Source organism: Culex pipiens, chromosome 1 (assembly GCF_016801865.2).
Source record: "Culex pipiens pallens isolate TS chromosome 1, TS_CPP_V2, whole genome shotgun sequence".
Classification (NCBI taxonomy): domain Eukaryota; kingdom Metazoa; phylum Arthropoda; class Insecta; order Diptera; family Culicidae; genus Culex; species Culex pipiens.
In genome coordinates, this window is record NC_068937.1 from 48,148,758 (window position 1) to 48,160,771 (window position 12,014).

General features: G+C 35.8%; 3 non-coding genes across 3 annotated transcripts; 2 read left to right on the plus strand and 1 right to left on the minus strand.

Moving 5' to 3' along the window:
* Positions 1–2,200: 2,200 nt before the first annotated feature.
* On the plus strand, positions 2,201–2,273 carry Trnar-acg (transfer RNA arginine (anticodon ACG)). Its single transcript has one exon. It is a non-coding gene; the product is annotated as a tRNA-Arg (tRNA).
* A 383-nt stretch (positions 2,274–2,656) lies between these two features.
* Positions 2,657–2,739, minus strand: Trnal-cag (transfer RNA leucine (anticodon CAG)). Its single transcript has one exon. It is a non-coding gene; the product is annotated as a tRNA-Leu (tRNA).
* A 5,840-nt stretch (positions 2,740–8,579) lies between these two features.
* Positions 8,580–8,650, plus strand: Trnag-gcc (transfer RNA glycine (anticodon GCC)). The gene has a single exon. It is a non-coding gene; the product is annotated as a tRNA-Gly (tRNA).
* The last annotated feature ends 3,364 nt before the right edge of the window (positions 8,651–12,014 follow it).

Sequence of the window (12,014 nt, forward strand, 5' to 3'; positions counted from 1 at the left end):
ATATTTTGGGCCAATGATTTCAGATTATGGCCCTCCATATATGATGAAAAAACTGAAAGATGTAACTGAAAACTAATGATTGTAAGTTTCACGGGAATTCCCGAAATTCAATCGGAAGTATACATTTTCTAAACTTTTGGGTTCCTTTTATTAGTTAACAAAAAAAAAAACGAAAGAACTCAATTTTACTTTATTCATTTAAATTTACTGTTCTGATTTAACTTATCAGTTTGCCTTGAAATTTCATTTCTGAAGCATTCACAAATGGTAATAGATCTTGTATATTAGTTGGGCAACAAAAATTACGTTATTATGGAATAAAAAAATTTATTTTAATTTTGGCAAGTTTTTTCAAACGAAAATTGTTTTTATATCACTTGAAAATAAGGTACCTCCTCCCGTCAAGATCGAAATTGGGTGTTTTTTTCACGTTTTTGTTTACCATGATTAAAATGATTAAAAATTAACATTTCATCAAATGTCTCAATGAAGGTTGTGCAAGAAGAATTAAGTTAATTTGTTTAAAAATGTTCGAGAAATATTTTGAAAGTGGAAAATGTCTAGAGCACTAGAGCTACCAAGGGCGTCAGAGGTTTTAATATAAAACTGCTTAACTATTTTTTTTGCTATGAACATTCTTCTATTAGGCTGAATCATTAATAAACTATTTGCCCAAAAAATGCAAACATATTCTCGCTACTCGCTCCAATTATTTGAAAATGTTGAGCTGTGATGGCATAAAAATGGTATTTCAAATGAAAAAGCAGATTTCTAAGGTAATTCAATGCTCATCTATTTATTCATTGGCTCAAACCAGTAAGATTTGTTCTAAAAAACTATATTTGCCACGAAAAAAACAAAATTTCTGCATTATTTTTTTTCTTTTCTACTTGATTATCAACATTATTCTATATCATATTCTCTCAAACTGATAACAGAAACAAACTTAAAAGCAATTTTATTTTACTTACTGTCCAAACATTGTGATTAAAAAAAATTTACCCTGGGAAATTGGACGCTCTAGCAAATTTTCAATGAATGTTTTTACATCGGATCAGGAAGCGTTTTCGGTCTTGAGCGCTTCCAATTTTTCTTGTGTGGGTGGCTTTGACCTGTTCACCATAATTCCGTTCGATGGATCCGTAAAAACTGATGGTCATCTCTGGCGCCTCAATAATTTTCAGTAGTTATGCTCTCGAAATGTTTTTATTTATTTTGTTTAATATTCAACAATTGAAAATAATTACCGACATACCTTTCTCACAAAACTCATTCTTATTAGAACCAACTTTGTTCTTTACGAAAATTCGAAAAATCCTTCTTCTTATATGATCGCCAAAACTCACAGTCTAACTAGACGAAAGTATTCTTATTCTTAGTTATTCTTCCCCCTTATCATTAACTTTGTACAAATTCATGTCAAATTTTTACAATTTTGGGCCACACCATAAGTTCTTCAGTTTCTAATTTAATAGCAGGAATTGTAAAGCAAATTACTAATCGATGAGTAGTAAAATCAAGCAAATAAAATATATAAAAATGTAATTTTTTCTAGAAGAAATCTAGATCGTGAGCCGAGAAATTACGATCGAAATATTACGATCTAGTGCAATAATCACATGTTACATGACCCAAGTTTCATTTTTCCAAAGTTCCTCGGGACAAAAATTTCAAAAAATATTTGCTTCGGCCTTACTTGAAGTTCTTGACAGAAACTGTGTGTAATCGAATGATGATTTTCTTATTGTTATTTTTGATCTTATTTTGATACAAAATTCGAGATCATTGACCACAATTAAGTTTAATTAAAGTGGTTGATTACCTCAGATCAATTTAGACTTTTTTGCGAAGAATTCATATAAAGAGTTTGGACTGATCGGGTTTTTGAAAAACTTATGCTTATTGAATTATTTTTCGTCAACTGACCAGCTCCCGATTTCTGATAGTTTCTAAATTTCGTAAATTGTCAACCCCTAATAGTGAGTTTAGTCATGTTTTTGCATTCTGAAATTCGAATTTAACTCAATATTGTACAATCCTGTAAGATATATCAATTTTGTTCAAGCAAGATACAGTTCATAACAACATAAATCTTTCATAAGAGTTAAAGACCGATAATAATTCCTACTAAATTTTTAATTTATTCTTACACGAAATTTAAAAATAATTAAAATGCTAATGGAAAACCAACTTTCAACAAGGTCCTGTGGCGCAATGGATAACGCGTCTGACTACGGATCAGAAGATTCCAGGTTCGACTCCTGGCAGGATCGAAAACTTTTTTGCTTGCCAACGCAGCTAACAGAGGTGGGTGTTAGAAAAGAATCAACAAGCATCACACAGTGAAAAAGATTAAAGGTGAAAAAGGGAATCAGCTCTTATGTTTGACAAGTTAACAATTTGGTCCTATTTCTATCTAATTCGCTTTTTTTCAACACTTCTCAAACAAATTATTTTGTAAACTGTGAGAACTTTAAGAGATGCACTCTTTGTTTAGAAATACTTGCTTGAAAATGCCTTTTATAAGCTGCAATTGTACGTCAATGTCCTGATATGCCAACATTAGGTGCATGATGGAATTACATCCTGTTCCCTTGTTATATATTTCACGTGGTTTTAACCACTGATAAAGAGTCCGATGTTCAAAAAATGTTCATGTCAGAAGTGGGATTCGAACCCACGCCTACAGAGTAGACTACGACCTGAACGTAGCGCCTTAGACCGCTCGGCCATCCTGACTTGTAATTGATAATGATTAAGAGCAGTGATGATTTTTTTAACATTTTGAATCAATGAAATTTAAAAAATAAACAATAATTTCGTGATACAGAGCAAACTTGATTATCCGAAGGCCTAGGAAAAAAATCACTTTGAAAAATTGAATCACGAATAAAAAAATTTGCTGTCTTATTTTTGATTGCAGTATGGCCCATAAACTACTCTAAAGTAATTCCAGTGATTCCGAATTTTTCAATCCAAGATGGCGGCCAAAATAGCGGTGGTTAAATATTGAAAAAATGTATTTTGTATTTAATGAGCAATCAACTATTAAAGTAAAGTAAAATTAGTAAAATGGGACAGAACTCGAGTTTGATGTTACAAGCAAGAAAAAAAAAAAAAAAAACGAAAAATATTTGTTTTTGTTCATGATTCGATTGTCCGAAGTTTCGTACAAATCTTCGGATAATCAAACTATAATTTAAATTTCAGATAATCGAGGCCTCGGATAATCGAGTATCTGGACTGTATTCCGTAATATCCGCAAGGTAAACCCCTTCTAAAAAGTTGTTGCGAAATTGTTGTACGGAATTCATGGTTCATTAAAATTATGTTGTTTGACTGTGTTTCATTCGAAATTCTAGCCAAAATTAATCTTTAAGAGGTCGAATCTTTAACAAATTTAGGTTGCGGTCTCCAAACAGGAAATGATTCAATGTCACAATATTTTTGATTCAAGATGGCGACCGAATTTGTGGTTGAAAGTTTTTGAGATATTTTTTTAAGTAAACCACTCGAATTTAACTACTTTGAGATTGATGAACTCGAATGTCTAGAGTTTTTTTTAAAGGTCCAATTAACAAAATGTTATTTATTTTTATTTTTTGAAACCGCTTTAAGTTAGGGCTATTCCAAAACACCAAAATGAAAAAAAAAGCAAATTCGGTTTATTGGACCTTATTGGACTGTAGATAAGAATTTAGAAATTAGAACTATAGTTTTTGAAGAATTAGTGTGATTGAAGAGCGTCTACAAAGGTGCGTACTCACCAAAAAGAGTCAACATTTAAAGCTCTATGTTCCTGACCAAATTTCGCAAATGCTTCAACATTTCTCGTTCAATCCCCAACGCCAAGAATTAAAGCCGCACATCAAAAGTTCTCCTTCACTTTCCCTGCACTATCTATTTCGAACCCGAAGAGAAATTTCGCTGGCAAACCCACCAGACCATCACCGCCCCCACAAAGGCTTCGTAGTAGTATCACAAGGGAAAAACTTTAATATCTCATTATGGACTGCTCTCCACTCCAGCATCCTCTCCATCATCCCGACCCAACAACAACAACAGAAGCTACGATCCGATGCGAACCATCAGCAACCAAAGAGGTAGCAGCAAAAAGTCGACTAAAAACAAAAAAGAAAACGTTAGTACTAGAGCGAATCAAGAGTTGGCGTATCGATTTTCCGACGACCGCCCTTGGCGGTCCAGCAACATTGTCGGAAGAACGACGAGCGATGCCACCGAGAGACAAAAAATCCATAAACTCAGGACAAGCTAGCGCTACTATCTTGACTGTGTTGTACTATAGAGTAGATACTGGAGATGTCATCTCCGAGGGTTATTTATCTCATCTCTGCGATACTGTGCGAGGAAAAAGAAGATGGCGTTGGGATCTTCCTCCCTCCGTTGGTGAACGGGACAGGTTGAGGTTCACCTTGCCGAGGTCTCTGGGAACGTCTCGGGTTCGTCACCGTCGTCGTCCCTTAATGAAATAGACTCCACCTTTTGCAGGCACACAGGCCCGCGCGCGAATCAACGGTGAGTACATAAGCGCCCAGGTACCTCTTCCTCCGGTGGGCCCTGGTTGGCTCCCGCCAGGTGCAGGTACGGCAGCTTTCTCTCGCTAACCTGAGGAACCGACGACGACGACCGAACAGGACAGAGAGGGAGAGCAAGGTACAAGCTGAACAGAGGTGAGACAGAGCGAGAAGGCGAGCCACACATAAAAAGGATATTATCTTAAAGTTTACATAGCCTGGAACGTACACCTCGCACAGCACACACCGACAGCCTTGAGCTGCTGGAGAGCTTTGGCTTAGCCGAAGTCCCGAAGTACATAGACGAACGAACGAGCGAAACCGTGAGCAGCACAAGGTGTGTTACCCACCAAGGTGAGCGCAGCTCACCAACACCTTGATTCGCTCTCCCAAGTTGGTTCTCCGTGTAAAAAATCAGGGGAAATTTGAATATCCAACGTGTCCCGCGAACAGCTGCTGCGAGATGTCCAGCTTCTTTTCAGCACCCAGCTTGACCGTAAAACGAGGGTTCAGCAGACCCTGCCCGCACCAGTAGTTCGCACTTTAAGACACCGCCCGCGTCAAGATATCGATCCGGAATCGGTTATTGAAAAGTAAAATTAAAGGAACAACCCCGCAAGCACTCAATTTTCGCCGACGTTGGCACTTTTTGTTGGACGTTTGGTTTGCTGGGTGCCCTTCACCAGCGATGTCTACAAGACTCGTCGCCCAGCTCTCCCCCTCTTATGTACCGTCTCTTCAAACACACACGTGCTCGCGTGACCGCGCGCGCTCTCACTCTCACCACTCCGAGACTGTTCTAATTATAACTTCGGCTTCGTCCTCTTCCCTCCTCGGTCAGCGCTGGAACTCACGCCGGTGACGCTCGCGTGACGCTTCCCGAGTTCATTGGCGGTTCATTCGCAAGTCACGTGGCTCGCAACGGAGTCTGCGCCTACTTCGGGCGCTTCTCTTCTTCCCTTCTCGGTTCTCCGTCCGTTCAGAAGATGGCAAAACCCCGACGGGGTCCGTGTCGGCTCTGCAAGAAGAATTCAGTCAGTGGAGCACACAATCTGCGGGACCCCCACCGGTCCTCCAACTTCGTCGGCTTCCGACGAGGACAAGATTTATTGTCTGCTCCGCGCGCGCTCCTCCGGAGCGTGTGTAGTGCGTAATGTCTATCTTGCAGGCGCTGCTGCTGCTACGACGTAGTAGGCGATGGTGGTACCATCTGCTTTTGTTTTTCGGGGGCGAGTTTGAGCGAGTAGAGTCTCTGTCTCTGGCTATCGATTTGCGGGATGCGTTTTATTTTCAAGTGTGGAGTCGTCGTAGGAGGCGGTGGGCGCGTTTGAGGAAGCTGGTGCTGGATGGTGATGTGGGAGAGGGGCGGAGGGTTGTGCGGTGACAAAGGTCAAGGACGCATAGTGGAGCAGAGTAGAGGGGCGTTTGAGTGGGAGGCTGCTGTTTGTGAGGGCGGTGGGGATTTTTGTTTTGCTTTCGGATGAGGCCAATTGAAGTGGGTATGACGAAATGATTGAGAGATTGAATTGAAACAATGGCTAGGAAGTTTTCTTCCGATATCTTTGAAGAGATACAGACACAAAACAGATTTTTTTTAAATAATCCAAAGAATTTCAAGATATTTTAGAAATGTCGTATTCTCATCACATCACAAAACGGGTTTACACAAGACATTCAATTTTCCGAGGAGTTGTTTCCAGTACATACTTCTATTAAAATGTATTTGTATACTATGCATACATCAGACATCTTTAAACGTTTTATCGACTCCTTCATCCTGAGAAGAAGGAGTCGATTAAACGTTTATAGGAATTTAATAGGTTTTGAAAAGAGTCGTTTTCTTTCTGTGATCCAAATGTTTGGTTATCTTACTTATCATGTCTTATAGTAATTTAAGATGTTTTTGGAATATATATCAAAAAAACTTTTTGTCGTTTATGATAAAAATTAGATGTTTGTTGGTGGTCCTATTTGAATACAATTTTAATCAGTTTTCAGAACATTAGGCTATTTTTCTTTAACTTGGCAGTCAAAAAACCATTTGCCACTATTTTCTTTTGGCTAAATATTTTGATATTTTTGACTGGTTTAAGTTAGAACCGACACAGAACAGCAGATATATTACATCCGATTTCCAAATGATGAGCTTTTGAATGCTCTATAAACACTTATTTTGATTGTATCCCCGGTTCTAAATGTGTAAAAGTTGTCTTTTTATTGTAATTTCAATTAAATTTACAAAAAAGTCACTCAGGACAAAATAAAATTTAAGAACTTAAAGATAAATTTCACTTTTTACAGGCATTTACTACCATTTCCACATGAATTATTACCATGATTTTTTTTATTTACGTTATTGATCAATAAAAAAATCGACTGGTTGAGGTTGTGTGAGGGTGGAATAGATTTTTTATTTCGACATAAAATTGTGTTGCAAATCTAGGGGTTTTTTGTTGATATAAACATGAAAATAGCTTATAGGACCTTCTTATAAAAAAAACTCTGGAAATGAAAATATAATCACAATTTACATTTCAAATAAGCTTGAATTATATTATTTCGCCCTAATGAAATGTAAATCGTCAAAAATCAAAAAATCTTTCTTAAAAGGTAGAGAAAATTTGTCGCAAGTTTCAATTTCTATCATTGAAAATCTGACCAATGGTTTCCAAGATATCATCGATTGAAAGTTGAGGGTCAATTGAGTAGAAGTTAAAAAACTCATGTTTGGTCATTTTCATTCTTTGCAAGACTCAGCAACCAAACGTCAGATCAACAATGCCATTAAAAGCTTATTGCAGAGAATTCTCGCAGCTTTTCGCATCATCAAAGATGAACAAGGTTGAACAATATGAAAAAAAAAACAATTTGGTTGAATAATTTAACATAAAAAGTTGACTCTCTCGTTGTCGATATTGAAGGGACCGTCGAGAGCGGGAGGTATCAAATTATAGAGAGCAATTCTCTACAAAATCGGTCTTTTCTTTTTGAAATTTATTTTTTCGTATTTTTTAATCCGGTTGAAACATTTTTGGTGCTTTCGGTATGCCCAATGCAGCCATTTTTCATCATTATAGTTTGTCCATTTAATTTTCCATACAAATTTGGCAGCTGTCCATACAAAAATGATATGTGAAAATTTAAAAATCTTTTGATGAAATTTTATGATCGATTTGAGCTCTTCGGCAAAGTTGTAGGTATGGATATGGACTACACTGAAAAAAATATACACGGTTAAAAAAATTGGGTGATTATCAATTTCACTTTTTGTCACTAAAACTTGATTTGCAAAACAAACACTTTTTTTATATGTTTTAGGGGAATTTCTGAAAAGTTGGCATTTAAGGGTGCACAGCAACCAAGGAAGTTGTTGTCTTCTTATTCCAAAATTGTCAAACTTACGGCCCCCAATCCTGCAACAACCTGATTGTAAAAATAGTCAAACTTTGTTGTAAATTACTTTGATAACAGTACTTTAGGGGATGAATAAAAAATCATATCAATAGTTCCCGTAGTTTTGAAGATACTAAAATGTCTGTAACAAAAATCTTGGTGCAAAAGCTCTGGTTGATGTGTACCGTTAATTTTCAGAAATTTAAAAAATGTGCAAAAAATCTTTGACCGAGATATGAATTGTGAAATTAAAAATCACCTTTTTTTTCACCTTGTATAATTTTTTTCAGTATAGTAACTTTGTCGAAGAAACCAAATCGATCAAAAAATTCCTTCAAAAGATACAGATTTTTGAATTTTCACATACTATTTTTGTATGGACAGCTGCCAAATTTGTATGGAAAAATAAATGGACAAACTAATGATGATGACTGCTGGAGAAATATTGATATCGAGAAGATTGACAGCTAGAAAGTCCACTGTATTTCAATAAAGCAATAAAATAGTAAAAAAAAATTCAATGATTATCTATATTTTTTGTTCAAATAAAATGAGCCAACGGTTATGCATTTTTAAAATTGCAAACTTTATATTTCAAACTCGAATTCTCTAATTTTTCTATTGCATGATTATCGGATCAAAATGTAAGAAGCATCGGTGGTTCAGTGGTAGAATGCTCGCCTGCCACGCGGGCGGCCCGGGTTCGATTCCCGGCCGATGCAAAGATATTTTGCAGTATTTTATTCTTATTCTTATTTGCTTTGCTCGACATTGCAATTATCGTAATTATAACACGCTTTAGCAGCTTTTCTTCACTTTCTTTACAAAAACTCCCTTCAGAAACTTTTACTCCAGAAGAAAACAAATGTTTATCTGTACTTGTGCGGTAAGCAAGCACAGCAAGTATGTGGTTTCACACTTCTTCCCCGGGGAGAACCTGTCCTGGAATGTTTACCACAAAGCCCCACCAATCCCAACCTCCGCAGAGACAACTCCGGTTTGCTAAAGATAAAGATAAACTTTGATGTTTTTTTCTGGCACAAAAGTACAAAAGTATTCACCAAAAGTGATGCACACACAAACACACACATCCACCCACATTCTCACAACAATAACACACAAAAGAAAAACGTCTCGAGGTGACGAGGTGATGTGTGTGTTCGTTTTCCTTTTCCCTCCAAATTTCCCTCAATTTTCCCACCCTTCAGAGACGAGTGGTTCACCAAAGCACAATAGACAGGTTTTACATTTTTCCAAAGTGAGGTTCGGTGGGAAATGCTGAAAATGTCTGCGTGTTTGTGAGCTGTGCGACAAAAGAGAGGAGACATCCTTTTCTTGGGTTTTTTAGAATAACAAACAACTGGTTCTTTAGTTCCCCCACCTCGAACTCAATTTTCTAACCCTTTAGCAATTTTCCGAGCAACTTGAAAGAAAACCTGGATGAGAAATGCTTTTGGTGGTTTTCTTCAAACGAGGCGACACCAACAGCAGCACATGTGTGAGTGTGTGAAATCTTCCCAAAACCATGGTGTGATATATCAACCAGTTGGTGGGATTTGCTGGGCTGAAGGAATGAAGGTAATCTACTCTACTTCCAAAGGGAAATGGAACCCTCATTTACCTCCGTGTGGCAATCCCCTACACCACTATAAGGGAGTCCTAAGATAAGGAGATGTGTATGTAGAAAATGAAATTAATTTAATTAAGTGGCGAATTTGTCACTTCGCAGAAAGAGGCTCGGTGGAATTGAAATGTTTTGTGGGAGAAAAGGGTTTGGAGGAAAGAAAAGAGCGATTTTAGTGCTTGACAAAAGTAAATTTAAAAAAATCTAAAAATGGGAAAAGCACAATTATAGAGTGTTTTTTTTCCAAATGTCCTATAAACAGATAAAACACAATAGCTTTTAGAACCCTTTAAGAAAAAAAAGCTCTAGAATTCATATTTAGATATATATCGTCGCCATCGTGTTTACTTGTCGTACGTGCATTTTGGACCAAATTGAGTTAAGAACGCCATTTTGCCAGCTCACAATGCCTCACCTTTTGACCTTCACAGATCCCCAAAATTCGATTTCAATCCTGAGATATTCAACAAAAACCGAAAAAACTCCGTGCATTTTTGTCACTTTACATATGAAAGTAGTTTCAATCTTGTCGTGCTATCTTGTCACTCCATGAAAATTGATGTAAGTGCGACAAAAGGCCAAAGGGATTTTAGGCCAGAAAAGTCAGGATGCGTTTGACGCACGTACAAGCTAGACTACCGTAAACATTTGTAATTATAACTCGGGACTCCAGCAACCAACTTCAACCAAACTTCGGGACAATGCACAGAATGGTCAGCCAAACAAAACGTGTTTGTTATTGTTTACATTGCGTGCTCTCGTTTTTGTATATTCAAGGTCAAACATTAAAACGCGTTTTCCTCGGAACGTCAAAATGGTGGGTGCGACAAGATAGCACGACGACGTCGATATGGCTTTTGTCTTCAAACACTTTGAATAATGTTTAGTTTTAGAATTTTGACCCACCACTTTCACTTAGTTTACTTCACTTCATCACTTAGTTATTTAAATGGTTTCGTGACAATTAGTTTAACAAATTTTACAAATTTTACAAATTTTTCAAATTTTTCAAATTTTACAAATTTTACAAATTTTACAAATTTTACAAATTTTACAAATTTCACAAATTTTACAAATAATACAAATTTTACAAATTTAACAAATTTTACAAATTTTACAAATTTTACAAATTTTACAAATTTTACAAATTTTACAAATTTTACAAATTTTACAAATTTTACAAATTTTACAAATTTTACAAATTTTACAAATTTTACAAATTTTACAAATTTTACAAATTTTACAAATTTTACAAATTTTAAAAAGATTACAAGGTTATTTTTTTACAAACTTTACAAATTTAACAGTTAATATTTGTAAGGGCCTTAGTCCTAACAAGAACTTGAAGATTATAAATTGATTTTGACATTTTGAATGAAAAAGTATTGTCACATTAATGGATAGAACACAATGCTTCACAATAAAAAATGATCAAAAATCTAAGTTTAGAAAAAAAAACTTTGCATCGAAATTTAATAAAATTTCAAAATATTTTAAACTTGTCCAAACATGAAGAAAAATATTATCAACCCAACAAAATGCATTTCAAACTGTTATGAACTTTAGATTCTATTTCCAAAATAATATCTTTAGAGGATTTTTGAAAACAGTCTTGTTTTGCCACCTGATTTTTCGAGCAAATATCCAAAGGTGGGAGTTCTTGACAAAAAGTTAGAAAAATACTTACATTAGTTCTTAACTTGTTGATTTTTATTCATTATCTATATGGCTCACAATAAGGTTGGGAAAAAGAGCCTGCGGTTTCGCTACCTTTTTCTAAGTAAGTTCAGCATCAACACTTCCCGTGCTCCTAATCCTTATTCCTCTCCCGGTGAATGGTGGAGATGGGAGCGGCCGGCAATGGATGGCTTTCATGGTGCTACCTGTCCTGTTCTGGTAGAATTGGTTTTAATTCCCTCTAATCAATTTCTAAGCAGCCGGAGCTAGACAATTATCACACATACATGACGAAATCCAGTCTGCAACCCGCTAAGATCACCATCTCCATGCGAATGCGAATGCGAATGCGAATGTTGATTTTTATTCATTATCTATATGCATATCTATTAAATTACATAATATTGTTTCTAGATTTGAACCAATCACTGATTGAACGTACGATTGACCAGTTTTCACAAATTTTGCTGAAAAAATTGCTAAATTATGTTGTATTAAAGCAATTAAATTAATTCCACTATGGCAAATTTCTTTATTTGATGTTTTTCAAAGAATACTGTATTTTGAGTAAATTTTACTGTCTTTCGTATAAATCTATAAACATCAAACTATCTACACGATTTTCACAGTTTAAAATTCAAACAAATATCATGATTATAAATTAATTTAGTGTTAAAGAACGTCCATCAGCTAGAATGATTACTCAAATTTGACACTCATTAAATTTTTCACTGCGCAAAACATTAATTTTTGCATTCGCTAATTTTTCCCGTCATTTTCAAGAA